The sequence below is a fragment of the Pinus tabuliformis genome, chromosome Q (assembly GCF_031772625.1).
Source record: "Pinus tabuliformis cultivar Carrire ecotype Pingquan chromosome Q, CPIR1, whole genome shotgun sequence".
Taxonomy (NCBI): domain Eukaryota; kingdom Viridiplantae; phylum Streptophyta; class Pinopsida; order Pinales; family Pinaceae; genus Pinus; species Pinus tabuliformis.
In genome coordinates this window covers 1,277,997,439-1,278,024,853 of record NC_142296.1, presented here as the reverse complement: position 1 = coordinate 1,278,024,853, position 27,415 = coordinate 1,277,997,439, and the positions used below count along the sequence as shown (strand labels likewise).

The 27,415-nt window shown below is 36.7% G+C and overlaps 1 pseudogene; it reads left to right on the top strand.

Annotated features, from left to right (window-relative positions):
- LOC149224517 (mRNA-capping enzyme subunit alpha-like) overlaps positions 1–18,328 on the top strand; it is a 95,998-nt pseudogene extending 77,670 nt beyond the window's left edge.
- The last annotated feature ends 9,087 nt before the right edge of the window (positions 18,329–27,415 follow it).

The window sequence follows — 27,415 nt, the reverse complement described above, 5'->3', positions numbered from 1 at the left end:
GTTTTGAATATAATAGCAGGTATCTCTATTAGATATGAATTTTATTATTGTTTCTTGCTCTATGTTGACGACTGAATTGAGTTTTGTAGGAAAATCCTTGATTATTAGATCATCGGGTGTTCGAGGAAGTCCTTGGCTGAACTAGCCAACTCCCGATCCGTGTTTTTTGAAGAGCCCAGTTTGAATTTGATCCTGGGCTTATCATAAGATATTTTTATGGGTGATGCATTGGGGTTTTGAGCTCAGTACCTCCTTTAAAAATTCAAAAAACTTATTTTTTTTGTGCTAAATCGTTAGATCTGGCTGTTGAGAGCCTCAGATCATCAGATTAGGGAGCGGAGTCGGATTCACACTCCCTAGATCTGATAGATCTACTATTTATGTACATAGATCTGTAATTTTCTTTAGTTTTCTAACTCGGGTTTTTTTTGGGTTTTAGTTTTTTGGGTCATTGTATATATCGTTTGGGTGTTTCTTGTTGTCCTGTAGCTACAAATCTGAAGTTGAAAGCTATGCAGAGTCCAGATCTAGGCCCTGGAGGGTAAGAACTGGATCTCTGGAAGTCCATCAACATCATTTTTTGTAGGGAATTTATTTATTTTCAGATCTGAAAAATTTCGTGAGGGTTTCATCAGGAAAATCTAAAGCAGAAGGATTTAAAATTTTAATTAAGATTTCTGGGAATTTTTTTTTATTTTATTATTATTAATATTATTATTTTTTTAATTTTTAATTAATTTATTTAATTTTTTTTAAAGGGGTTTCTGGGCTACCATTTTGCAGATTTGTTTGTTACCTGAGTTTTTGGGTTTAGTGTTCAAATTTCAAATTTCAAAATTTTTTAGGGATCCTCTCAGACTACCCTCTGTTATCTGCGTTTTCCATCTACATTTAAAGCCTCATTCCTGTTGCTCCCATAGCTTGCAGATTCCTCTGCCTTCACTCCATAGCTCTCTATGTTTCCCATTAAATCTACCCTCTCTTCTATATGCAACTCCTGCCATATGCTTGTTGCTCAAACGCAACCTTCTCCAGATCCTCAAAACCTCACTGGTAGCATTTTGAAATTTCTTCCATCCTAATGCAGTCCTTAAACTCATTGTCCGTCCACCTGCAAACACTGCGCATCAATTTCTATTTCATAGCACGCTTCCCTTCTATGTTTTGCTCTCATCAACCCCCTCACGCATCCATTCTTCACCCCGTCAAGCCTCACTCTCCACGCTGCTACCACAAACCCCTTTGTCTCTCGTTACCTCATTGCCGTCAACTGCTATTTCCTAATCCACAGCCCATTGATATTTGCATGTCCTTTTCAACACTGCCCCTTCCACGCATACCTACAACTATATCTCAAATCCGTTCTCACTTGCTCCTTCCTTTGCTGCCTGCCCGCGTCCGCATTGAACCCTGCCTCACAACCCTCATCCGTATTCGTCGAGCTCTACACCCACAACTCCTCCTTCGTCCTCCTCCCATCGCTGCTCAGCTCCTTCCTCCATCCACATTTCTCCTCATCTGCATGCTATCCATTCTCCCATCCGTCTAGCTCTCAACAGCTCCGTCGAAGCACCTGCATCCCTCAAATCCTCTGCTGCTCCTCCTCGCTATACTAACCACCTCCGTCCAACCCTGTCCGCGTCCCTGTAGTATTCTTCCCCTCTCCTCGTTGCCTTTAAAGCCTACCCTCGGTCTTCCTTTCCGCCGTCGAGCTTACTTGCACACACCAAACAACAAAACATTCGACATTTTATTATTATTATTATTATTTGTATATATGCATTAAGTTTCATTTTTGTTTAATTTATTTCTGTTTTATATTTAGATTGGGGTTAAACATATGTACATTCTTTAGTTTCATTCTATTTATTTATTTTTTTTATTTCATTTAAAATGAAAATCTAAAACATTTAGAAAAAGTGCAAAAGCATTTTTTTTTTTTGACATTTGAGTTTGATTTGATGTTTTGATTTTTTTTTATTTTTTACAAAATAAAAGAAGAAACAAATAAAAAGATACAAAATCAAAAAATTTAAAAAATTTAAAAATCTAAAAAAACCTTTAAAATTCCTAAAAAAAAAACATTAAAACATTAAAAGATCCCATGACCATGAAATTAAATAAATTAAGGGGTTTTTTTATTAAATAGTCAAATTTTTAATGTATTTTGATTTTTTTTAAACCCGTTGATTTGTGTTACTTCCTAAATTTAAATTCCTTGGTGTTTCTAATGTTAAATGCTAAATCTTAAATGCATGTTTTCCTATGGTCAAGTGTGAAAAATGTTTTAAATTATATTGGCTATTGGAGAAGGTTAATTAATTCTAGATCTTCGGTTGTTAACGAAAATCATCTTAAATCTAGAATATCTTGCATGATAAAGTTTTGGGCATCTTACATTTGATTGTTCAAAATTGTCATTGTTCGTCACATATTTGTAAAGTGTTCTGGATAACTTGTTTTACATTATCTACGATTAATTTAGCATAAAGGCACTGGTCTATAATTGTTTCTATCTTGTGATCGTGTCTTGTTTACATTAGCATTTAATCTTTTCATCTAAGTTAACCGAAATTCGTTTACTTTCGTCAAGTTGTCCGTCATTAAAATCTCCTAGAGCCTGTTTTCACAAGCCATCCTCATCCATTTAATTTAGGGACTACCCCCTTGACTTGCCTAGGAGAGAGTCTAAACGGAGTGAGTAAGGATTGAGAGTGACAACCCTTACTTTGAGCGTTGTCGCGGTACCTGGACACTTTGTGCGACAACATTTTTGGTGCCGTTGCTGGGGACATTTTATTCTCTGCATTTCAATGACATTTTATCTTCATATTTTGTCTTTCTCATCTCTCATTCGAGCCGACAAAGTCAACAATCCTGGGCACATCTCATCTTTTCCGCCATTCATTAGCTTGTCAAGCGGCACAACATTTCCTGACGTCATTTGATCTTTTCATCACCTTATCTTTTGTCATCTCATTTATCATTTCATCTGCACTTTTAGCACCTGGACATTTCGATTCGTTTCTTATTTGGGTGGCGACTCCACTTCTTTCAGTTATTATTTCTCAAACAAGAAGCCCTCCCCTATATCTAGTTGTTTTTGCCTTTTCTAGAGCTAGACTCATGTTCAAGTGGCAACTCCAGTTCTTTCATTTCTTACAAGAATTTCTACTAGAAGCTCGCTTCTTGTAGATCCCTTGATTTTCTTGAGTAGGGGTCTCTCTCTATCATCCATTTGGTCCCTCATTATTCATCATGGATTATTCGTTTACCCCGTGTCATTTTACTGATGTTCTCCATGATATTCCGGAAGTGGCCATTCATAAATTATCTTTGTTCTTAGGTGGTGATTCAGACGCTGTTAGAAAGCATTTATGCAGGTTTACTCGTATAATGCTCATATATTGTAGTTCTCCCCAGTATGATCATGAAGATGTCAAAATGCGTCTATTTTCCTTTTCTTTAGAGGGTGATGCTTTGAATTGGTTTAATAATTGTCCTGAAGATTCTTTCACTTCTTTACAAGACATCGTCAATGCTTTTAAAGATAGATATGGTTATCAAGATAGCTCGCCTTGTGCCCCTAAAATTATGCAACAGAATGAAAGTGATCTTGTGAAGGATCCAGCTATCGATGAAAGATCTCAAGACAATTCTCCATATCAGAATGTGCCATCCACTTGCAACTTTATAGATCAAATCCATGAAAATGGGAAGATAGGGACAAGTTGTCAAATCATTATCGATAATGAAAGGGAAAATGATAAGCAAATTATAGAAGAACTAATGCGGCTGGTAAAAAATATGGAGCTTAATCAAGAAAAAATTGTAACGATTACGTCAAGGATATGAAAACTTTATACACCCACCTGGAAAAGTGTGATAAGGAGATGGAAATCATGAAAGCTAATCATGACAGGAAAATTAACTTTATGTAAAGAAAGTTATTACTATGGATGAAGAAATGACCATCATGACTTTCGATTATAATAATTAGTTGGCTACCATGCAAGAAAATCATAAGAAAGAGATAAACTATATGCAAAACTGTTTCATGGGCATGAAAACAAAGAATGAAAAAGTAATAAAAGATGTGGAAGCTGGTCAGATATGTCTTTAGAATAAGTTATTGACCATGGAGGACAACCATGCCAAGGAAGTCAGTACTATGAAGGTTGAGCACTCTAGCCAAATGGATGCCATAACTATACAGGTACATAAACTTCAACATCGGTCAAAGGATGAAAGAAACAAGGAGACATCAACAGATCAGAAGCCTCCTCATCTGTTGCAACAAGATCCATCTTATTATGAGGAGGTCATTTGTTCCATTGAAAAGTGGTTAATTGAAGGTGATCTAGATAAAATTGAAATTGATAAGAATCAGGTTGACGCTCACATGGTTAATCCACCATTCATAGAAGATAAAGTTATAATTCATGACACTTGTGAGACTGATCCATCATTCTTGATAGAGCAGATGCAGAATGAAGAGAGACATGTCATGCATATCTTACATACTTCATCTGAATGTTTTGAAACAGAATGCTCCACATCGTCAGCGATACAACCTGCCACAAAGAAAAAGCGCAAGAGAAAGAGAATGAGAAAGCGATTTGATGCATCAAATGGCCGTGAGCAGCTTTATTTTTGGATAGGAAACAGTCCTACCATATGCAGAATTGGACATGGAACATCCGAGAAATAGCCGAAAGATTTGCTCAAAAGTAGGCAAATGCTCAGTATGCACTATATTGAACACATCTGATGCCATGGGAATCTTTGTATTAAATTTGTAACCTTATGCCCTGTTATTTCAGTGTTTCATTTTATAGTTAAATTTGGTTTTGTATGTTGTTAGACTAGTTAATAAATGAAGAGCTTATATCTTTCTTGTGCTTAACGTTATATGATGATTTTTGGATGGACGCTACTTATGTTTTGTTGTGTGTTGTGTGGATGCAGATTTTGCATTCTCACATTCCTCCGATGCATCAACGTGTCCCCAAGTAGAGCCAGATGTTGACCACTACTTGTCAACAACCCATAGCAGTACACCCCCTTTTTCACAAAAGGGATAGCGCCTGATCGATGTGTACTATCATCATCAGCTTGATCATCATCTTATAATGTAAACCCAGTCTGCATGTGTATAATGTAAATAATCTCAACAGATCTGTGTCATGTATGTAATTGCCTAGGTAAACCTATTTTTCTGGTAATGATCTACATTCCGGGAGGTTTTTTGTCTCACCAATCCATTCTCGGATGGTCAGCAGAGTTTTCCTTCAGCCTTACCCCAAAGCCGGAATGAATTTTGTCACCAGGATCTTAGGCAAGTCCTAGTGTTATAGATCGAGTCTGTGTAAAAGTGATTTGGGAATAATCCTAACTATTTGGTTAGGTTATTTTATACAAGTTGCTTAGTCTGTTGGATTATATTTGTGTTGCAAAAATGGGTAGTCTATGAGGGTCTTTTTTCAAATGGGTTTTCCCCCTTGAGATGTAAAAAATGTAAAAAATCATGATGTAAAGTGTCTTGAGGGTTAGAAAAATAATTTATCCCCTCATAGGTCCTAGGTCCTAGGTAAATTTATTTTTTCCAGAGGCAAAATTTGTGGGTCCTTTAAAAAATTAAATCTTAACAGGTCCAGGGACTAAGGTTAATTGATTATTTTGCTAAATTTTATGCCTTGGGTCCCTCGGGTTAAGTCTAAGTCAAAATTTTGAGGAAATTAATGCAAAATTTTAATTTTTGAATTTATTAAAATGCATTTAATTGAAAAATTCAAAATTTTCTCAATATTTAAAATTTCGACGGATGAGAATAAAAGAAATTTTTATCCTCATCAACGATCGAGATTGCTTTGACAAGGGTCACTCGAACTAGCCATTGGAGGATTTATCTTTAAATAGGAGGTCATTTTGTCAGTCAGATTCATCTGATATTTTGATCGTGTACTACGTTAAAAGCTCTCTTGTAATCTTTTTATGAGCAAATAAAGAAAGACTTTGGGGTTAATTTCTGCTGGTGTTACTCTTCATATAAATGCTGTAAGATGTATTATTTTTGTGCGTAATTTCATTCTTGCCATTAATAATAGCTTCTGAAGAGCTATTTGAGTACAAGTATCTTGCTCAGTCGCTGGGATTTGAATGATAATTTAAGTTTTGAATATAATAGCAGGTATCTCTATTAGATCTGAATTTTATTATTGTTTTCTCGCTCTATGTTGACGACTGAATTGAGTTTTACAGGAAAATCCTTGATTATTAGATCATCGGGCATTCGGGGAAGTTCTCGACTGAACCAGCCAACTCGCGGTCCGTGTTTTCTGAAGAGCCCAGTTTGAATTTGATCTTGGGCTTATCAAAAGATATTTTTATGGGTGATGCATGGGGGTTTTGAGCTCAGTACCTCCTTTAAAAATTTTAAAAACTTATTTTTTTGCTAAATCATTAGATCTGGCTGTTGAGAGCCTCAAATCATCAGATCTAGGAGTAGAGTCGGACTCACACTCCCTAGATCTGATAGATCTGCTATTTATGTACATAGATCTGTAATTTTCTTTAGTTTTCTAATTTGGGTTTTAGTTTTTTGGGTCATTGTATATATCATTTGGGTGTTTCCTGTTGTCTTGTAGCTACAGATCTGAAGTTGAAAGATGTTCGAGTCCAGATCTAGGCCCTGGAGGGTAAGAACTAGATCTCTGGAGGTCCATCAACATCATTTTTTGCAGGGAATTTATTTATTTTCAGATCTGGAAAATTTCGTGAGGGTTTCATCAGGAAAATCTGAAGCAGAAGGATTTAAAATTTTAATTAAGATTCCTGGGATTTTTTATTTTATTTTAAAAGGGTTTCTAGGCTACCATTTTGCAGATTTGTTTGTTGCCTGAGTTTTTGGGTTTAATGTTCAAATTTCAATTTTTTTTAGGGATCCTCTCAGACTACCCTCTATTATCTGCGTTTTCCATCTACATTTAAAGCCTCATTCCTGTTGCTGCCATATCTTGCAGATTCCTCGACCTTCACTCCATAGCTCTCTACGCTACCCATCAAATCTGCCCTCTCTTCTATACGCAACTCCTGCCATATGCTTGTTTCTCAAACACAACCTTCTCCAGATCCTCAAAACCTCGTTGGCAGCATTTTGAAATCTCTTCCATATTGACGCAGTCCTTCAACTTGTTGTCCATCCACCTGCAAACACTTTGCATCAATTTCTATTTCATAGCACGCTGCCCTTCTGCGTTTTTCTCTCATCAACCCCCTCATGCATCCATTCTTCACTCCGTCAAGCCTCACTCTCCATGCTGCTACCGCAAACCCCTTTGTCTCTCATTACCTCATTGCTGTCAACTGCTATTTCCTAATCCACAACCCCTTGATATCTTCACGTCCTTTTCCACGCTACCCCTTCCACGCATACCTGCAGCTATATCTCAAATCCGTTCTCACCTGCTCCTTCCTACGCTGCTTGCCCGTGTCCGCATTGAACCCTGCCTCACAATCCTCATCCCTGTTCGTCGAGCTCTACACCCACATCTCCTCCTTCGTCATCCTCCCAACTCTTCTCATCTCCTTCCTCCATCTGCATTTCTCCTCATCCGCGTGCTATCCATTCTCCCATCTGTCCATCTCTCAACAACTTCGTCGAAGCACCTGCATCCCTCAAATCCTCTGTGGCTCCTCCTCGCTATACTAACCACCTCCATCCAACCCTGTCCGTGTCCCTGCAGTCTTCTTCCCCGCTCATTGCCTTCAAAGCCTACCCTCGGTCTTCCTTTCTGCTATCGGGCTTACCTGCACACACCAAACAACAAAACATTCGACCTTTATTATTATTATTATTTGTATATGTGTTAAGTTTCATTTTTTTTGTAGTTTATTTCCATTTTATATTTAGATTAGGGTTAAACGTATGTACATTCTTTAGTTTCATTCTATTTATTTATTTTTTTTATTTCATTTAAAATGAAAATCTAAAACATTTAGAAAAAGTGAAAACCTTTTTATTTTTATTTTTGACATTTGACTACGATTTGATTTTTTGATTTTGATTTTTTTTTTTTAACAAAATAAAAGAAAAAACAAATAAAAATATACAAAATCAAAAAATCTAAAAAATTTAAAAATCTAAAAAAACCTTTAAAATTCCTAAAAAAAAAAAAAAAACATTAAAACATTAAAAGATCATGTGACCAAGAAATTAAATAAATTAAAGGGTTTTCGATTAAATAGTCAAATTTTTGATGTGGCCTATGGCCCATTAAAAATTTTGATTTTTTTTAAACCCGTTGATTTGTTTTACTTCCTAAATTTAAATTCTTTGGTGTTTCTAACGTTAAATGCTAAATCTTAAATGCATGTTTTCCTATGGTCAAGTGCGACAAACATTTTAAATTATATTGGCTGTTGGAGAAGGTTAATTAATTCTAGATCTCGGTCGTTAATGAAAATCATCTTAAATCTAGAATATCTTGCATGATAAAGTTTTGGGCATCTTACATTTAATTATTCAAAATTGTCATTGTTCGTCACATATTTGTAAAGTTTTATGGATAACTTGTTTTACATTATCTACGGTTAATTTAGCATAAAGGCACTGGTCCATAATTGTTTCTATCTTGTGGTCGTGTCTTGTTTACATTAGCATTTAATATTTTCATCTAATTTAACTAAGATTCGTTTACTTTCATCAAGTTGTCCGTCATTAAAATCTCCTAGAGCCTGTTTTCACAAGGTATCCTCATCCATTTACTTTAGGGACTACCCCCCTTGACTTGCCTAGGAGAGAGTCTAAACGGAGTGAGTAAGGATCAAGAGTGACAACCCTTACTCTGAGCGTTGTCGCGGTGCCTGGACACTTTGCACAACAACAGACACTTCGTGGCATAGTGTCCCAACTTATGACAATGAAAATGTTTAATCTCAACAAGTATTTCTTATTTCCGGCCTGACCAAAAAATCGTTTGGATTGGGATTTCTTCCCTTTCCCTTTCTTTTCCTTTCTAGCCAACGCACAATTCTCCTCATCCTCAAACTTGGATGAATTTCCATCTCTGTTGCTCCACCTGACCTCTTCCTACACGAGATTAGACCATAATCGCTACCAGCTTGGTAGTTTGCCTATACCATTCACTGAATCTTGATAATTATGCCAACTCTTGGGAAGACCCAACAGAGATAGAGCTACCATATCTTCTTCTGGAACATTAATACTAACCTCACCGAGTTCATCACGACACTATGTGAATTTTCTCAGGTATTGCGGAATTGAATCAACCTTCAGCATTTTGATGCTACAAATATTTTCCTTCTGTGCCAACTTCCTGTGGTCATTGTTGTTCTCAAACAAGTCGGTTAGTTTTTTCCACATCGTGAATGGAGTTTTGTTCCCATGGAGATTCGAGAAAATATGATATTGAATTCCCTCCAATATGATCCTCCTCTCTTTAGCTACATCCTTCTTCCATTGAGCGAGATCCTCGACATCAACTGCTGGGGGTTTAACTAAATCCATATTGATGTAATCTAGTAGCACATTATCATCTAATACTGCCTCCATAAGGATCTTCCATGCCAAATATTTTGTGGTTCCTTCCAAAGCATACTCGAGCTTGAGTCCGGTGGAAGTCATCTTCTCAGTCTTAGAGAAAACCTGCAACACCGATCTTGTGATTCAAACCTCTTGCAAAAACTTTGAATTCTCTTGTCTACTATGATTCTAGCTCGATACCATGTAGAAATTCCTTGTAGATTCAAACTTCTTATGTAATATACTAAAAAAAAGACTTGAATCTACTCTACTCATCAATGGAAATAATTAATCAATCGAGAAATCACAAAATAAACATGATACAAGATTCAATCATATATGCTCAGATATTTATCTAGGGGGAAAGAAACTTCTCAAAACCCCTTCTTATATGTATAACACTATTTAGAAAATAGAGAAGAAATATAATGCGTGTTTAACCCTAAACAATCTCTACACAAGTATAATCTATCTCACTACCTCACAAGCTGACTTTGGCCAATACTTAGCTAATTATGCTGCCTGCCATGCTCCTATTCGATTGTGTTGTTTCCTTGGGAATTAACCCCCTATTAATTAGGAAAATTCCCAATTAGAACTTTGCAATCCTTGTAGGCCCTTCTCTGACTGCATCCACCACCTGTACAACTCCGACAAATTATACAACTGATAATACACTTCCCTTGAAATCCAATCTCAATTGGGTAACTCAAATTTCATGCATGCATGAGTTAATTATGGTTGATTTGTCAGTTAACCGGTTGAACATTGAAGTTGCACCCCACTGCTAGAACTCCTACTAGTTCCTCCAACAGTTGGAACTAGTTTAACTTAATTAAATTATTACAACTCAAATTAAACTCACCCAATGCTCCTAAAATTTAGGAACCACTCTACATGACTCAAATTAAGCCTTCAACTAGAATTAATGGAGCCAACTAAGTGAAACTAACTTTGTTAAATACTTATTGTTGTCTTGTGATGTGGAATTACAATTTTATCCTAATTTAATTCAAGGGAAAATTAAATCAGGATTTTCTTGTTTCCATTTTCAACACCACAAGAGCCCCGCTCCCAACACAAATGAGTGTCGCAAAAAGCGGTAAATCGTGGCCGAAATAAAAGCTTCAGAGTCAGATGCATGTTATGAATATAAGTCAGAATCTGACAAGGGGAAGGAAATGTTGAAATTATGATACAAGTGTTGTTCTTGATGGAAAGTCACTCACAAGTCAATTCAATTTTGGTAAAAGGAAACTCATACAACAGGTATATTCAAAGGTAATAGGATAGTAGTACAAGAGAACAAGAAGATGGAACTGAAGTCTACTGATCAGAATAAAGAAGGTAAAGGAAAACGTTGATGAAAATAAATTTAGGAAGTATACGCAGGTCCACTTAGTCAAAACAACGTATACATGCTGGTCCACAGAACAAAAAGAGCTTATACGTATAACACACTTCCATAGGAAGAAAAGCATGTACATGTTGGAAAACCAAGGTATTTGGTTCGTGTTATTGACCCTAGGTATTGGTCCTAAGTGGTTTTGGTCCAAAGTATTGACAAAGGATCTAAGTATTTAAGAAGGAGAAGATCAAGGGCTAAGTACTGAAGTAATCAATATCTTATGAAGGGTTATGTGCAAGTGTATTGGTTTCTAAGGAATACTTCTATTTGAAGTATATTTTATGTTGCAGGGGATATGTTTGTAATTTGATCTGAAATACTTTTTGCACCTTGAATTCAATATTGGATCAGGATCATGAGACTTGAAATGACTTATTATTGAATGATCTGATATTGGGATAGATCTGATTATGTACACCTGTTTTATTCTTTAAATATCGTGATCTGGGTTTTTTTGAAGTCTAGAGGTGCAACGAAGTTATGAAGTAAGTATTTGTAGATATGTACGCTGGTTCACTTTGGTGAAGGTGCGTATACACGTTGGTTTGGCTCTTCCAAGTAGCGTATGCAAAAAAATCTTGATGTTCAAGGATGATTGATCTATCAGATCAATGCTGCTAGTTTATTGCTGTCTGTCAATGAAGTCTTCTTAGATCTGAATGTAAAACTAAATGAATAAGGAGTTTGATATTTGATAGATTGATTGTATAAGTGAGAAGAAGTGATCTCTGTTGCTGCTTGTGTAAAGCTTTGTAAGTTGACAGTATATGTTTAATATATTACTAGTTGGTATAGACTTGATTCAAAAGTTTATGTTTGCAGTAGCTTTGGAGGTATACGTAGGTTTGATTAACGGAAGTAGCGTATACACACAGTTTGGGTTCAGCCAAGTAATGTATACAGTCTGATGCTTACAACTAGATTTGAATGATGATGTAGGTTTCTGGGTTCAGCACAGTATTCTAGTGTCAGTGATATGATTTTTCAAATTAACTGAATGTTGGTTGATGCGGTTTAAGTTTAAAAGTTGTTGATGGGTCCAGTATGAAAATTGGATGAAACGTGGCCTTCATATTGTGGTGTTGTGTTCCAGGAGTATCCAGTCTGAAAATTCATGAAACATGGTCCCTGGAGGAAGAAAGAAGGTCGTAGCCTTCTGTAGGTCGGCGCCTACGTACTAGTAAACAAATTGGCTAGTACAAGAGCTAGGGGGTTGCAGCTCCCTTCCAGTAGAAGTTGGAAAATGAGAGAAGGTTGTAGCCTTCTGCAGGTGGGTGCCTACATACTGGTATGAGTCTACACCAGTACAAGATTGTAAACAGATTTTCTTATTATTAAAAGAAGACAGAGATGACAACAGCAAGTGGTTTTCACCCACATTGGGTTTCCACCTTAAATCTTGGTGTTCATGTGTGTTTCTTATGTGTGATGCTTTATTCTATTTTTACTGCACTATCTAATATGTTACTAATGCACTGGTTTAAGATCAACACATGATAAATTGTCTAAATCACAAGTTCTCTGGATATACATTGGTTTCTCTAATCACAGTTGCGTGTACATGCTAGTTCACTTCACTGAAGTAGCGTATATAAATATGTTTGGGAAATAAAATTATTGATCTAATAATATTGATTCACCCCCCCCCCCCCTCACAGTATTATTTCCAACAATTGGTGTCAGAGCAGGTCCTTCAGAAGAAGCTTGATCGCTTGAAGGTAGATCTCTCAAGATGAACAATCACGAAGGCATGGGATCCATCAGACCACCAACCTTAAATGGGAGAAACTTAGTATATTGGAAAATAAGAACCAGAGCCTATCTACAATTGCTTGGAACTGATGTTTGGGAAATTGTGGAAGGAAGATATCAATTTCTAGCAGCGATTCCTACAGACGCTGCAGGTAAGAAGTTATACGAAAGTAATGCCAAAGTTGTCAATACATTACTGGGAAGTCTGTCAGAATCAGAATTTGTCAAGGTCATGCATCTCAAGACAGCCAAAGAAATATGGGACAAAATCATTCCGAGCTACGAAGGAGACTCTTAGGTAAAACGTGTTAAGCTTCAAACTCTCAGAATTCAGTATGAAACTCTTAAAATGCATAATGATGAGAGTGTAGGTAGTTACTTTTTACGTATAGATGAGATTGTTAATTGCATGAGGAATCTAGGTGAAGAAATAAAGGAAGTTACTTTAGTTGAGAAAATTTTGAGATCTTTGTCTTCTAAATTTGATTCAAAGGTGTCTGTCGTAGAAGAAAAACATATCTTTAGACTATCACTGTGACTCAACTTCATGGAATCCTAACTGCCTTTGAAATGAGAAAAGGAGGTCCTTCAGATATGAGAGAAGCCTCATTTAAAGCATTGGCAAAGGGAAAAGAACAAGAAGAGAACAATGAATCAGGACACATTTCTGAAGAAGAAGATTAGGTAAATTTTGTCAAGAAGCTTCAACGGGGTTCTAGAAGGTTCAAAGATAAGTTATCTTTCGAATTCTTTACTTGTGGTAGAGTCGGTCATTATGCTGCCAAATTTCCTCATAAAGATAAATATGAAAAAGGGAAGGAATATGCAAAAGGCAATAGGAAACAGGTTGTGAATAGGAGTTACTATACGCATGAAGATAGTGATGGTTTATCTAATAGTGATGAAGATGAAACTGAACAAGATTATAGACTTCTCATGGCTTATGACAATGATGATTTTTTGGATGCATTAGAAGAGGAAGACTTTCATGAAGAAATCACTAAACTCAAAATTTGTTTAGAAGAAAAGAATATGATCATAAATACTTTGACACACCAACTTGCTGAAAGAGAAAAACACAATGAAAGTCTAGAATGTGAAATTGTGGGTATAAGAAAAGATCTTGAGAAGACAAAATTTCTCAATCTTAGATTTGCTAAAGGATCAGAAACTTTAAATGAAATTATCAAAGTTCAGCATTCTCCTTTGATAAAGACAGGTCTTGGATATACTGAAGAACCATCTCAATCACAGAAGCTGTCAACCTCCACCAGAAGCTATCTTGATGCAACAAAGACTAGTGAACAATATGTCAATTGTCAGCAAAGGCCTAAAACTAATTATCAGGTAAATCATACTCAATTTACTCCAAGGATGAATATCAATAGAAGCTGCAACCAACAGGTAAACAATGTAAAAAGATTCGATGGTCGCAGAAAATTCTTTAATGGGCAATGTTTTTCATGTCATAACTTTGGGCACAAGGCTGCTCAATGCGTTGCTTACAAAACCATCATGACTAGAGAAGCACGAAATCAAAGAAGTGTAACAAGAATCAAGAAAAGTTCCTATAATAACTTTTCTCCTCTTGAAAATGAAATAGAATGCTCGATTTGTAACAACTTTGGTCATGAAGAATCTGAATGTGGGAGCAAATTTTGGCCAACACTTCAAAAAGAGAAAATGCCATCAAATCCCAAGATATGGAGAAGGAAGGAATCTCAATCAGAAAGATATGGTATAACCTTGTATGCAGAAGGACAAGAAAATCAGTGGTACATCGACAATGGATGCTCCAAACACATGATAGGTGATAAAGAGAAACTTCATTCATATAATGCTTTAGAAAAAGAAAAGAATGTCTCATTTGGAAATGACACTCCAACTGTGATTAAAGGTAAAGTTTATGTTTTCTTGAGAGAAAAGATTAAAGCTGGAAATGTTATGTATGTATATGGTTTAAAGCATAACCTATTGAGTGTCATTCAAATGTGTGATCAAGGAAATGAAGTGGTGTTTTGATCAAACGGACGTGTTGTTCATGAGCTTGATACAGGAAAGACCGTGATCAAAGGTACAAGAACTCAAAACAGTTTATACATACTAAAATGAGGACAACAATGCTATCTAAGCAAAATAGATGAAAACTAGTTGTGGCATAGAAGATTGGGACATCTAAGCTTTTCTCAAATAAGAAAAGCATGCAAGCTCAAGGCAGTTCGTGATCTTCCAGATATCAGCATCCCAGAAAAAACCATATGAAAACCATGTCAAATCGGTAATCAAACTAAAGTTCACTTCATTGAAAAGGAAGGGTCAACAAGTAAGCCTCTTGAACTTATCCATACAGATTTATGTGGACCAACAAGGAAAAAGTCACCTCGTGGAGAAGAATACTTTATTTTGTTTATTGATGATTTTTCCAGAATGTGTTGGATAGGTCTTCTAAAGAATAAAGATGAAGCATTTGAAAATTTTAAAGCCTTCAAAGCTTTGGTTGAAAATGAATCAGATCGAAAAATCAAATGTCTCAGATCTGATCGAGGGGGAGAATTCATATCGGATGAATTCTTTGACTTTTGTGAGAAACATGGAATAAAAAGGCAATTCTCCACCGCAAGAACTCCTCAGCAAAATTATGTAGTAAAAAGGATGAACAGAATAGTTCAACAAATGGCTCGAGCTATGCTGGACGAATCTGGAACTCCTGCAACCTTCTAGGCCGAAGCTGCATTTGCTGCCATGACTATTCTCAAGAAAGCAAATGTTCGGGTAAATAACACTCAAACTCCACAAGAACTTTGGTATGGTAAGCCTCCTATTGTAAAATACTTTAAAGTTTTTGGGAGAAAATGTTTTATCAAAAGGACTGATGAAAACTTGGTAAGTTTGAACCCAGAGCAGACTAAGGTATTCTTCTTGGTTATTCTTCCAGAAGTAAAGGATACAAATGTTATAATAAAAGACTTTGAAAAATTGTTGAAAGCATTGATGTTGTAGTTGATGAAGCATGCAGAAATCTAGAATAGATGAAATCAACTAAGGAACGTGACAATGAGGAAGATGGGGATTACTTTCCCGCATCAAATCAAAATTATATTGAAGAAGAAACCAATGAAGCACCAGAAGAAGATACAGCAGATAGGGAAAAGACTCCATCCATATATGTTCAGAAAAATCATCCAGAATATCAAATTCTGGGAGAAAAAGGGTCTGGAGTACAGACAAGAAGAACTCTTACAGGAACCTCAAGTTATTTAGCACTACTATCCTCCACAGAACCTCAAAATGTAAATGAAGCCTGCAAAGATGAATGTTGGGTCAAGGCCATGGATGAAGAATTAGATCAAATTGAAAAGAATGATACTTGGGAGTTAGTTCCTAGACCTCATGATAAAAATATTATAGGGACAAAATGGATATTTAAGAATAATAAATGAAAATGGAGAAGTTATTAGAAATAGGCAAGACTTGTTTGCAAAGGGTATGCCCAACAAGAAGGTATAGATTTTGAAGAAACTTTTGCACCTGTTGCCAGACTTGAAGCCATAAGGATGTTTCTTACTCTTTCTAGTTTTTGAAAATTCAAAGTATATCAAATGGATGTAAAATCAACCTTTCTTAATGGATATTTAGAAGAAGAAGTTTATATTGAACAACCAGAAGGATTCATTCTTGGAAATTATGCAAAACTTGTATGTAGACTCAAAAAGGCTCTCTGTTATGAATATAATTCATAACAATTAAATAAATAAAATAAATATAAATATTAAATAATCAAATATCGATTATGTGAAATAGTCATTAAGTTAAGTGAAAAGGCATGTCTAAAAGACATGCCTAGTCACGAAAGGACACCTGCTTAGGTATATAAATGTGGGTCCTAATTGTAACATTCTATCATCACATATACATTTTATATATATAATAAATTAATATTTACAAATACCTATGTGTATTTTTACATTCAAGCCTCCAAGCTATCAATTTTTATGCTCCAGTGGTATCAAAGCCATGGCACACAATATAATCATGCAGGTCTTTGAACGTTGTTCATTGCACAATGTGCCATTACGTTCACATCCTGAATGTGTTGAAGAATGTAGTAATTTGGAAAAATCAATTGCAGAAGTTAAAGCATGTTGAGAGGAAAATGTGGAAGAAGAAAAAGAAGAAGAATTCGATCAAAATGTTGATCTTAATGGAAATGCAATGGTGGATGAAGATGATGATGGTGACATTATGGCTTCTTTGCAGGAAGTTGAGGAAGAAAATGAATTGATAACAAATGATGATATCCTAGGTGATTCAATTCCTTTAGCTCAGCAAATAGATATGCAGAAGATTAATTGTATGGTGCTTGGAGTAGAGTCCCATGGAAATTCTCATTTTCCAGGATCTCAGCCAATTTCATTGGACAAAGCACACCTATAACTCTTGAGGCAGCAGTATTATTATGCCACATGGAAAGCTGATGGAACTCGATATATGATGCTTATCACACATGATGGATGTTACTTGATTGATAGGAAGTTCAACATTCGTAGGGTTCAACTCTGTTTCCCTAAAATGGGTGTGCCACAATGTTCTTTTGATCTCATCACCTTACCTTACTAGATGGCGAAATGATAATTGACACTGTACCTGAAATGCACGATAAAAATAGACGATATTTGGTGTATGATTTGATGATGCTTAATCAACAATCCCAGATAAAGGTACCTTTTCATGAGAGGTGGAAACTAATAGAGAAGGAAATAATTGAACCTTAGACTCATGACATTAAAACGAATGCACTATATTATTATGACATGGAAGCATTTCGGGTCACAGGAAAATATTTTTGGATGCTTGCAGCAGTTGGTAAAGTACTAAAGGATTTCATCCCAAGGCTCTCACATCAAGCAAATGGCCTTATATTTCAAGGTTGGGATGATCCATATGTTCCTCGCACACATGATGGGTTTCTTAAATGGAAATATGCTCACATGAATTCAGTGGATTTCCTTTTTCAGGTAGGAGATGAGAATCGACAATCGATGTATTTTTTTGACAAGGGAAGGAAACAAAAGTTGGAAGGAGCTCATGTCAATTTTCCAGATGATGAAGACCCATCAAGCTTTTTTGGGAAAATTATAGTGTTCTTGGAATGTAGATGAAGGCACAGGGCAGTACGTGTTAGGCCAGATAAGCCTACTCCAAATGGATGGAATACATATTTAAAGGTGATGAGAAGCATATAAGACAACATCAATCAAGATATTATATTAGAGGAAATTGCAGATATTATACGTCTACCATTGTATGCTGATCGAATAAAACAAGAAATGACACACATAAATCATGATAAAGAAGTGGAATTTCCGCTCAAACAAACTGATGTTCCTTTAGAACTCATCTTATTGATGAAGGAAAAGGTGGTAAATTTTGCTTCAGTTTTAAGTGGATATGGTTCTAACTATTTTTTGTGTGAAGGTATAAGTGGAAAGATTTTTCCAAATTTAATAAAAAATTTAGGTAGTTCTGATCGAAAGAAGGCTCCCAATCGCCTTTTTGTTGATGAGGCTATCAACAACGATAACTTTATTGTCTGTCTACATCTAGACACCATGGAAAAATTATAGCTCTTCCATAGAGATACAACTCTTATCAAGGGAAAGAAGAGAAAGGATACAATTTGTATTGCTCTCGTTGATAAAGCATATGCAGAGCCCAGGATTAGAATGAACAAAGTTGTACGCTTGAATATGAAGGTTCGATTCAACGATGTTGTTTCGGTTCACCAGTGCTCGGATGGAAAGTACAACAAGCATATGCATATCTTGCCTATCGATGATACCATCGAGGGTGTTACTGGAAATCTATGTGATGCATGTTTAAAACCCTATTTCATATAGGTTTATTCCCCATTAAAGCAAAACCTAAAAAACATTCCATGTTCGCTATCCTGGTTCACCTTCCACTATGACCCGTGCGATGCTCCCAAAAGTCTTTTTGATACACCGTGGCTGTTGTTCCAAACAGCTGACAAGCAAAATCCACACAGTCCATCATGTATTTCCATGCCACTATCCACACACTCCGTTAAAAACACTACCCGCCACCGCCATGTAAAGTGTTCCCTTGATTCGTCATACGTCACGGTGCCGGTGATATGTCATGAACGAGATATGTTGGCCTGTTATATACATATCTACCTTAATATATAATCGGGACATAGGTACATTATTTTAGCCACCATATAATCACATTATTAACAAAATTAATAATTAATTAATTTAATTAATTATATATATATAATAAACTAGAGTTATATATATATATATATATATATATACAAAAAAATTCAGTATTTAAAAAAAAATAGTTAAAAAAAAAAATTCAGTATTAAAAAAAATTATTATTAAAAAATAAAAAATAAAAAATTTCAAGGGAATATTACTGATGAGCTATAAGATGAGAGAATGGCGAGATTATATACATCAAGGCGATAGACACTAAATGAAGAAAATCCACAATGTTAAAGATTTGAGGACAAAGCTTCCGAAGGGAAGGGCTATGTTATGAATATATTCATAACAATTAAATAAGTAAAGTAAATATAAATATTAAATAATCAAATATCGATTACGATAAATTGTCATTAAGTTAAGTGAAACGACATGTCTAAAAGACATGCCTAGTCACGAAAGGACACCTGCTTAGGTATATAAATGCGGGTCCTCATTGTAACATTGTATATCACATATACATTTTATATATATAATAAATTATTATTTACAAATACTTGTGTGTCTTTTTACATTCAAGCCTCCAAGCTATCAGTTTTTATGCTTCACTCTCTATGGTCTGAAATAGGCTCCAAGTGCTTGGTATTACCATCTTGACAAATATCTACAACAACAAGGCTTTACAAAAGGTTCTACAGATAGCAATTTATACACAAAGATTGAAAATGATAAATTGCTAATCATTGTTGTTTATGTTGATGATATTGTTTTTGGTAGCAATGAAGAATCCATGCGTCAGAATTTTTCTTCAGTAATGCATCAAGAATTTGAAATGTCTTTACTTGGTGAACTTATTTTCTTGGTCTACAAGTTCAACAAACAAAAGATGGTACCTTTATCTCAAAAACCAAATATCTCAAGCGGATCTTGAAAAAGTACGGAATGGAAGATTCTAAACCAGTATGTACTCCAATGGTAATAGGATGCAGTCTCAGCTCTAATGATGAATCACCAATAGTAAACTAGCCAACTTATAGATCTATGATTAGAAGTCTGCTTTATCTAACAGGTACCAGACCTGACATCATGCATGCAGTAGGAATTGTTGGAAGGTCCAAGCAAATCCAAAGGAATCACATCTCCAGGTAGTCAAAACAATTTTCAAATATCTTCAAGGAACTCAGGACTTTGGACTATGGTATCCTAAAGATACATACCTTACCCTTCATGCATATACAGATGGAGATTGGGCAGGAAGTTTTGATGATCAAAAGAGCACTAGTGGTGGTGCATTCTATATGGGTTCCCAGTTAGTATCTTGGTTCATCAAGAAACAAAGTTCGATTTATTTATCTACAGTTGAAGCATAATATGTCGCTGTTGCATCTTGCTACACACAACTACTTTAGATGATGTAAACCTTGCAAGACATTCAGATCACATATACTCCACCCATCTCCATTCTATGTGATAATACAAGTGCCATCAATATTTCAAAAAATCCAGTCATGCACTCAAAGACCAAGAACATACCCATCAAGTAACATTTTTTACAAGAACAAGTGCTTGAACAAAAGGTCAAATTGGAGTATGTTCCCTCCAAAGAATAGGTTGCTGATATATTCACTAAACCACTGCCCAGAGAAACATTTGAATATCTCAAACAAAAGCTGGGAGTAGTTGATGTATCATCCTGGTGTTAAATCTAGTTTTTCAGAGGAAGGTTATTGTACACGGGTTTCATGAAGTATAGTCGCATATACAAGCAAGTTTATATGGCTGAAGAAGCGTATATGTTTTTTTGACAAGAAAAACAGTGGGTCAGACTCTGATATGGGTGCTCTGTCTGATGTTGATGATTACAATTTGATGATATGTTTTTGTTCATTACTTTTTATCTGACTGACAAAGATGCCTTGATGAATGACTTGTTGACAATGCACAGGTAGCACAGGTTCAGGGGGAGCATTAGCCTTCACTCGCATTCTGCATTGTTGGCATTATGGTTGTTGAGTCCAGCTATGGCTTCAGATATTTATACCATTTGTTGCTTAAGTCATGTAAAAGTCTAGGGTGTGATATGACTTCTCATACATTTGAATGAGTCCTATTGGACAAGTGATGTAATTTGTATCCCCACTTTGCATGGGATGGATGATGTAATATTTATTGTATTTCTATCATGTATAAACAATTGGTATATCCCCACTTGGTTGGGTGGATGAGTCAAATTTGGTATATCCCCATTTGATTGGGAGATTGATGTATGTATGAGTCATTGGTGATAGGAAGGTCAAACTCACATAGTTGAGTTATAGAGTCATGTTATTCTTTTGATTCATATCTCTGCAGACTCGGCATGTACTTAAGGGGAGCATGAACAACATAATGTATATCAGAGGAGGAAAGTTACTTGGTCCGCCCTTTGCCCTTGATGTCAAAGGGGGAGAGTATTTTGGTGTTGCATGTTATCTCTAACAGTTTCTACAGCTTGCAGTAATCAACACCATCATGGTTTCCATCAAGTCCAAAGGGGGAGATTGTTGGCATTATGATACAAGTGTTGTCCTTGATGGAAACTCACTCACAGGTCAATTCAATTTTGGTAAAAGGAAACTCACAGTACAATAGGTATATTCAGAGGTAACATGACAGTGGTACAAAAGAATAGGAAGATGGAACTGAGGTTTACTTATTAGAATAAAGAAGGTAAAGGAAAAGGTTGATGAAAATCAATTTAAGAAGTATACGCAGGTCCACTTAGTCAAAACAATGTATACACGCTGGTCCACAGAACAAAAAGAGCATATACGTATAACACACTCACACATGAAGAAAAGCGCGTACATGTTGGAAAACCAAGGTATTTGGTCCATGGTATTGACCCTAGGTATTTGGTCCAAGGTATTGGTCCTAAGTGGTTTTGGTCCAAGGTATTGACAAAGGATCTAAGTATTTAAGAAGGAGAAAATCAAGGGCTAAGTACCGAAGTAATGAAGTAATGAATACCTTATGAAGGGTTATGTGCAAGTGTATGGGTTTCTAAGGAATACTTCTATCTGAAGTATATTTTATGTTGCAGGGGCTATGTTTGTAATTTGATCTGAAATACTTTGTGCACCTTGAATTAAATATTGGACCAGGATCATGAGACCTGAAATGACTTATTATTGGATGATCTAATATTGGGCTAGATTTGATTATGTACCCCTGTTTTATTCTTTAAATATCGTGATCTAGGTTTTGTCTGAAGTCCAGAGGTGCAGCAAAGTTATGAAGTAAGTATTTACAGATTTGTACGCTGGTTCACTTTGGTGAAGGTGTGTATACATGTTGGTTTGGCTCTTCCAAGTAGCGTATGCAAAAGAAAATCTTGATGTTCAAGGATGACTAATCTATCAGATCAGTGCTGCTGGTTTACTGCTGTCTATCAATGAAGTCTTGTTAGATCTAAATGTAAAACTAAATGAATAAGGAGTTTCATATTTGATAGATTGATTGTATAAGTGAGAAGAAGTGATCTTTGTTGCTGCCTATGTAAAGCTCTATAAGTTGACAGTAGATGTTCAATATATTGTTGGTTGGTACAGACTTGATTCAAAAGTTTATGTTTGCAGTAGCTTTGGAGGTATACGCAGGTTTGATTAACGGAAGTAGCATATACATGCAGTTTGGGTTCAGCCAAGTAGCGTATATAGTCTGATGCATGGTTTCTGAGGTTACAGCTGGTTCTGAATGATGATGCAGGTTTTTGGGTTCAGCACAGTGTTTTGGTGTTAGTGATCTGATTGTTCAGATTAAATGAATGTTGGTTGATGTAGTTTAAGTTTAAAAGTTTTTGATGGGTCCTGTTAGCCTTGGGGTGCGCTGTTGCTATTTTAACGAAAATCTTCCCTGTTTTATCCCCGATGCTCCACGTCTCCTCTTGCTCTGCTTTGGCCATTAGCTAAACTTAAAAAATATTACTCTCGCATCTATAACTGCTTCGGGTCTGGTCTTGCAATCGCAATCGGTGCTTTGCGGAGGATAGCCCTTTGGGCATTATGCGATGGGTAGATGCGATAGACATTAAACCAGAGCACAATGTTGTAGTGGGTCCACGTATATGTATCGCAATCGCGGGTTTGGGGTGATGGCACATAGCCGAACTGCCGATTTCCACTGTCGCTGATATTTATGCCCGCTTCGATAGTGTATTCCGCGCACACATATATAAGCTCTGCCTTTCCGCTTTGATAGTGTATATAACCCTATCTATATATGTTTTGCTGCCGATAGTGTTAAATGCATATATATATATATATATATATATGTGTGTGTGTGTGTGTGTGTGTGTGTGTGTGGGTTTTGGCCTCTGATAGATCCGTTATGCTCTTTGCTCCTTCGATAGCTCTCGATAGCTCTCGATAACTCTATTTTGGCTCTGTTAGTATTTTTTGATAGTTAGACAGGTGAACCGAAACAACGGAATATATGGCCGAAAGGGGAAAAACAACAGCACGGTGCAGCCAAACCAATAGAAATGGTCATGGAACGTCGCTGACATGAGCGAGCCACCTGATAGCATGGTAAATTACTAGAATTTGGTTACTGTGTTGTTAGAAAAAGAGACCTCTGGCTCATGTTTGTCTAATTATGGCATAATTATGGCATCAAGTAGTTAGAAGCCAGAGGGGATAGATTAAGACATCTCGAACCTCAGAGAGCCCGAGAGCATTGTAAAAAGCCTATAAATGGCTGAAAGGTAGCAGTATCAAGGGTTCAACTTTTGGAGACTGTGGATACTCTGTTCCTTCCAGCGTCTCATCTTCATTCCAGTAATACAAGCTTCTTTTGTTGTTACATGTTCAATTCCCATTTTCTCCTCTATTCTAAGCTTGCACTTGAATAGGTTATTCACGTTTTCTTTTGTATCTAATGCTATATAACTGTCATCTTATCTCTGCGTTGATAAATTAGATTTGCAAGATTCATTTACTTTCTGTAGCTAGCCATTCATATGTGTTTATGTATGTATCTGCTAGTATAGTCAGGATTCTCCATCTATTCATTGAATCTATAAACTATTTAGCATTAGTGGTCGAAAGCCTTGTCAAGATGAGGGTGTTCATGCATGTCTTGAGTGAAAACAGAGATGAACAGTCATCTGACTTGATCCAAACCCCAATCCATTCCAGTAGTTTAGAGAATGATATTGAAGATTTATATGTTGTCAGGCATCTCCGAGCTACAACCTAGGAGAGTTTCCTGGAGTGCTAACATAATTGGCGCCGTTGCCGGGGAGAGGAGATTGAAGCTCAGCTTCCCTGGGGGACGACATAGATCCAACTTTGATGATAGACAAAGTCTGGACACTATTTGGGTTGTAATCATCTATCTGGAAACTCTACTGGAGGACGAACCTCTTGGCGACTCCACTCCATAGTTATGGCTCAGTTTGTGAGGCATACTTGGAGAAATCCTAAGGAGCCACGAGCTAACCCAATACCTGACCCTGAAAAATCATCAAAGAAAGAAAGGTGTTACAGAAAGGAGCATTAGGTTCAGGTAGCTCTAAACAATATTCTATATATCTTCAAGAAAATCCTGTAATAGAACAAATACATGTTGAGAGTATAGCATCTAATACTAGCAGTGAAGAAAAAATCTCAGAGATTCATAGAGCTCCTTATTCTTTAGGTTCTCCTTTCATTGTAAGCCCAAAGGAAGCCTCTTCTCCTATCCATCATATTCCTTTAGTCTTACCAGTCACTCCTCAACCCTCTGTCATTCAGACTTCTAGTACCCTTATAGCCACCACAGCTATGGAAGCACCTACCAAAATGGAAAGAATCATAGCTGCTAGGTATGGACCTCTAGTACTACCCACTCCTTTGAATGCCATGCCTACTAGAGAATATCAGAAGTATAGGCCTAAGTTCACTGGGACTGAAGGTGTTACAACTGAGGAACATCTTGAATCATTCTATAGCTATGCTGATAACCTGGACATTAGTGAAGATGATGTATGGATGAGAGTCTTTGTCCAAAGTCTAGATGGAGAGGCTAGAAAATGGTTCAGAGAACTGACCCCAAGGTCTATAGCAGATATTAAGGCTTTAGATGATGCATTTCTAAAGCACCAGGGGGATAAGAAGGATCTACTACTACCACACCGAGTTTGGGAACTTAAAGAGGGAAAATGGTGAGTTGTTGTCTGATTTTAATAAGAGGTTTAATTGCATGTACAACAAGATACCAGTTGAAGTAAAACCCACCACTACCTTTGCTAAACTCACCTATACTAGTGCCTTCAATTCTGACTTCTATCTATTGTTGAGGGAGAGATGATGTGCTACCTTCACTGATATGCAAGATGCAACCTTGGAAGTAGAATTGAACATCATGGCTGCAGAGAAGCTCAAGGGGAATGTTGATAGAAGGAGACAAAGGGGTGAATCTTCATCATCTTCAGATCCCAAGATAGATAAAATGACCAAGATGATAGAGTCATTAGCCTCTGAAATCTCTAAATTAAAGGTTGAGTAGCACCCTGCGAAAGGAAGAGTTCCTAATACCTTTGCTCCTAGAAACCCAAATCCATATAGAAGAACTAATGAGCAGTTGCAGATTCTGCAAAGAAGCAAAGATGCCAATGAAGACCAAAGGGTGAAGACCCCTTTCCAGAATGTAGTCATGGAAGAAGAGCAGTTTGAAGAAGATGATGAGATCCATTGTTTGGAAGACAAAGGCAGTGCCTCCTTTTTGACCTCAGCTGCCTATGAAAAGTCATTTTTCAATGACCAGATCAGCCAAGAGTGGGATGGTGGAGCTGTTCTAAAAACTGATGATCAACACAGATATGATTTGAGGTCGAAGATGAATAATGCTAAGGAAACTCCTGTTCAGAGAGCTGTTGTCCCTGCAATACAACAAGCTAAAAAGAAGAAACGATCGGCAGTTGATCCCATCATCCTCAAAGCTCTAGCTCACGAGGTAGGAGGCCTTGACAAGTCTCCTTCTCCTTTCAGTTTTGAATCAGAAATTCAGAAGCTAAGCATACCTATACCTTTGATTGAACTAGTGAACAATGAGTCCTTCAAGAGATCTATCCTCGAGGCCCTTGAGCCTAAAGCCATCCAAGCCTCCACTGACTATGTAAATCTGCAAGACGACAAACCAGCTGTTGTTCTCAGCCCAATGATTGAAAATTGTGATGACAACTCCCCATCCTTCTATGTCTCTTTGACTATTAATGACAAAATCCTTCACAACTGCCTTATGGACACAGGAGCCAACCATAATCTAATGCCCAAGGCTGTCATGAATGAGTTGGGTCTTAACATTCCCAAGTCTTATCATGACCTGTTTTCTTTTAACTCTAGAAAAGTGAAATGTTTGGAATTAATCAAAGACCTAGCCATCACCTTGTCTCAGCTACCCATGAAGAGCATGATGATGGATATTGTGGTAGTAGATATACTCCCCAAGTTTGGCATGTTGCTTTCCAGAGGTTGGATCAAGAGATTAGGTGGGACATTGCAAAATGATCTGTCCTATGCTACTGTCCCAGTTTTTGGAGGTGAAAGTAGGAGATTATACAGAGAAGCTCAGTTGGCTTATATCATCAGTGATGAAAGGAATCCCACTAATCATCCCATCTATGCTGTCGACACTAATTTTGGAGCTTGTATTCTTCATATTGAAGAATCCCAGTTGGCCTCCATGCAGCTTAGGAAACTGGTTTGCCAGATCACAGAGGAAGAAGGCCCACAAATTTGGGACATGTTCTTTGATGGAGCTTGCTCTAAGGAAGCTGCAGGGGCAGGGGTAGTCCTTGTATCCCCCACACAAGAATGCATTCATTTATCTTTCAAGTTAACTTTTTAGGTCACAAATAACATAGCAGTGTACAAAGCCTTAATATTGGGCTTAAAAGCTGCTAAAGAAATGGGCTTCAAAGGTCTGAAGGTGTTCAGAGATGCAAGCCTTATCATTCAGCAGGTGAACAAAACTTTGCAAGAAAAGAATCCAAGGCTAAAAGCATACAAAGATGAGGTATCGAAGCTCATGGGTTCTTTTAATAGTTTCAACATTTCTTACATCCCTAGAATGAAGAACCAGCTTGATGATTCCCTTGTTGTGGTTGCTAGCACGTTTATTTCTCCTTTGCCTCCTAAATTGACTTATGAAGTTCAGGTGAAATATATACCATCTCTGCCTGACAATGTCAAATACTGGAAATTTTTTGAAGATGATGATGAAATTAATAGGTTTTTACAAGCCATTGATGAATTTTCTGAAATGCACATTGACCAAGAAAATGAAACCATTGAAGAATGCAATCAGTCCAAGCTAAAGGACGAGATTGGTTAGGATAGCATTGTTCAGCTGCCTAGTAACCATATACCCAAAGGATTGGTGCCCCTAGAGAAGCTGTTTGATCATAATGATGTACCTTATAAGCCTGCCAAAAAGGAAAATGATTCTGCAGTTCATAGA